The sequence below is a fragment of the Malania oleifera genome, chromosome 8 (assembly GCF_029873635.1).
Source record: "Malania oleifera isolate guangnan ecotype guangnan chromosome 8, ASM2987363v1, whole genome shotgun sequence".
NCBI lineage: Eukaryota > Viridiplantae > Streptophyta > Magnoliopsida > Santalales > Ximeniaceae > Malania > Malania oleifera.
The window spans coordinates 68,759,269-68,763,037 of NC_080424.1; the positions used below are offsets into that span (position 1 = coordinate 68,759,269).

At 40.0% G+C, this 3,769-nt stretch overlaps 1 non-coding gene across 1 annotated transcript; it reads right to left on the reverse strand.

Annotated features, from left to right (window-relative positions):
- Positions 1-558: 558 nt before the first annotated feature.
- Positions 559-664, reverse strand: LOC131163174 (small nucleolar RNA R71). Its single transcript, XR_009138952.1, has one exon. It is a non-coding gene; the product is annotated as a small nucleolar RNA R71 (small nucleolar RNA).
- Between the last annotated feature and the right edge of the window lie 3,105 nt (positions 665-3,769).

The following is a 3,769-nucleotide window of genomic DNA, read 5'->3' on the forward strand; positions in this document are numbered from 1 at the left end:
ATTTTGCGCTCATTGGATCCTGAGTGGTGCCTATAGACTCTGAGATTGAGAGATCTTGTAGGTCAATTAGGAAATCTATCTCTAGCCCAGAGTTAGCTGAGTCCTTTAAACCCAAAGTCATGGTTGAAAGTCAACTAATTCCCGCCTTTCATAACCCGGAACCCCATGCTCCCAGCTGACCTACGGTGGAAGAGCAACCTCTTCAAGCCCTTGGAGACGACTTTACGCCCAACGCATACACCTTGTCATCTTGTATTCAATTTTTGGATGTCGAGGCGGCACAATTCAAAATTAAGACTTCTACCATCTTATTGCTTCCCAACTTCTTTGGAAATTCGACTGAAAATCCATACAAGCATCTTGATGAGTTTCTAAATTGGTTCCACCATTCGTAAACCCAACTTTGGTGATGATGCCCTCCATTAAGGCTATTTCCATTCTCTTTAATGGATAAAGCCAAATATTGGATGAACTCCTTAGAACCAAACTCGATGAAAAATTGGGCTACCATGCAACATGAGTTCCTGAAAAAGTACTTCCCCATTGGGAAGACTAACCAGCTGAGGAAGGGAATTACCAGCTTCTCATAGATAGATGGGGAACAAATTTTTGAGACTTGGGAACGCTTTAAGGATCTCCTACATAAATACCCTCACTATTAAGTCCCTAGGTGGCAGTTACTCCAAACCTTCTATGAAGGGTTAGCTGAGCGTGATCATTCCATGGTTGATGCAACTTGTGGAAGTACATTCCTCACAAAGCATGAGAATAAGGCTTGGGCTCCCTTTGAGACCCCCACGAATTCTCAACAGCATGTTGTTGCTATACGTAGACCCTCCCAACCTTATTCTTCCCATCATAAGGAAGTCTACAAATTAACCGCTGGCCATAACTTGGCACCTACCTTATACACCATCGTTAAGAAATCAGATCAGGTCTTGTCCCTAGGATAATCACCTCTGTCTGTGGCATGTGCCGAGGTATGTGCCATATATTTTGACCCCTCTCACACTTGCTATAATTGCCCCCATGTGTCTCCTACATCTGATTTTGTGTAAGAAGAAGTTAAAGCCACCCACAATTGGTACAACATGTCGTCCAACGACCAATTCTCTAATAAGTACAATCCTGGTGGAGTAAACATCTTAACATCTCCTAGAGACCACAAGCTCCAAGTTTTTCAGCTCAAAGACATCAGCAACCACCCACTGCTCCACCTCCTTGCCCATTTCAATACTCTCAAAGTACTCCCATGTCTGCTCCTCGACCATCGGTGTACCAGCAACCATCCCCTCCTCAACCTCAGTATGGTATATCTTTTCAAGAGACGGTGCTAAAAGTTCTTAAAGTCATTGTGGTTGATCACCAAATTGATCAGCAATTGCTTTACTCCCATTTCAAGTATATTGTCAAGTTAAAAGCCACCATGGGCCAACTAGCTACATCTTTGAGTATGAGAGATGAGGGTAAGTTGCCAAGTCAGCCTCTAGTGAACCCTAAAGGCTAGTACGAGGTAGAATGTGAGCCAGCTACTAATCCTTCGACTTATCATGAGCAAGCCTAGCTTGTGATCATTCTTTGGAGTGGTTGGGATGTGAGTAATAGGGTTGGGGAGGAGTTAGACCAAGAAAAGGGTAAGGAGAAGATAAGGGAAGAGCCCGATGCTAAACCATGTAATCCTCCTTCCTCCAATCCGGTAATTGATATCGAGATACCTACCCCCTCCAATGATGGAGAACTTCCCCATTATGCTCCTACAATGCCATACCCTGCAGCTCTTCATGCACCCTCAAAATCTAAGAAGAAAAACAATGTTGCGTATGTTATGGACACATTCAGGAAATTCGAGGTCCATATTCATCGCTTAGATGCTATCAAGCAAGTGTCTGCCTACACCAAGTTCTTCAAGGACTTGTGCACACAAAAGTGCACATCAATGGTGCACATGAACAAACAAGTCAAGTTGACAGAACATGTGATGTAGTGACCCCGAAAATAATAAGAATAAATATAAATAAGGAAAAGAAGGAAATTTGGTTTGGTGTAGACCAAATTGTCGACGGTTTGATGGGAGCTCAGAAAATCGTCGATGGTTTCATGTTACCGTAGTTAGGTAAAATGGTTAAAATTCAATTTGGTTAAAGACCAAACCGTCGACGATTTCAGAAGAGCCTAAGAAAACCGTCGGCAGTTTTGCTCTAGGACAGAAAGCTATATAAGGCTGCATGTCATTTTTTCTTTGTAAATTTTAAAACTCTCTCTCTCTCTCTCTCTCTCTCTCTCTCTCTCTCTCTCTCTCTCTCTCTCTCTCTCTCTCTCTCCTCATTTTCTCACTCCATACGCCCCAGATTGACGATTAGACACTATTTTTAAGGCCTAGCGACGATCCTCGTCAAGTTAACCGAGACAGATTCGTGTTTTGAGGATACCAGGTACCACTCCAAAACTAGGGTAAGGGAGTTGTTTTAAGCTTAATTAGTTATTTGATTTGTGTGGACTTAGGAATACTAGGATGGTATGCATGCTGGGGTTGAGCTGACTAAATTAGGATTTGTGGAATACAGGGTTCTATGCGAACTCCACATGCATTGATTTTGGATCCCTATGAGCGTTTCCTTGGGAAATAGGTAAGGGGAATAAATTAGGTTGGGACTTTTGGGAAATTTAACTAATTAAATTGAAGTATGATATGAAAATATCATATGTGAACTTTCTGACTTATTAGGTATATTTATATGAAATGGTAGTTTTGGAGATATCCAATGTTTTACTAGATAAATATTATATGGTTAAATATTATTGAAAACGTGTGTGGCATGAGAAACGATTGCAATTACTGAGAAATAAATCTATGAATATTTTATACGATGAAATAGGTTTTATGTTGAGATATAAATAGATATGATGCAAACAACTATGTGATATGAGATATGTATGGATATGTTTTACACCGATATGATGAAATGAGATTTTATAAATACTTGTTTTCATTAGATATGATGTACAGCCATGAGTTATAGATGAGATGTGATACATACACATGGATACTTATGATCTTGTGCATATTTATGAGAAATGAGCCATGAGTTACAGATGAGATGAGATACATGCACTAGGATACTCATGAGCTTGAGCATATTTAAGAGAAAAAGAAATTTTTGGAAATAAACTTAGATGTATAACGAGTGATGGAAATGAGAACCCGGTTGTTTAATGATATGAGAGCACGATACCGTTGCTAGTGATTGAGTTAGTGCAACCACACAGCTTGGGGAGCATGTTGGTAATGGAAGTCGATTGAGCCTTCGGAGAGATGTTGACTACCCCTAGGTTCGGACCAAGCTGTGGTGCGCCAATTGTACTATAGATGAGGTATTTTGAGTTAGCCTAGTAGGCCAGTTAGGGTTAAGTCCCGCCCCCAGGCCGCACAAGCTGGTCATATGGGGTTATTACATGACGATGATATGAATGGGTTTACTCATTTTAGATGCGATACACTCATATGATTGTACTTTGATAGATATGTTACTTTGTACACAAAAAAAATTTTTGAGCATGATTATATTTTGAGAATAATATATGGTTATATATATATATATGGATAGGAGAACAAATTTCCATGATTTCTCAGTTAAATTACTATTTTTTTTTATGAAAATGATGTGATACACTAAAACTCATTGCCACACACTGATAATAATTTATTCTCGCTTACTAAGAGGTCTCTCACCCCGTAGATCCTAACATTTCATGAAATCCGGGGTGTCAG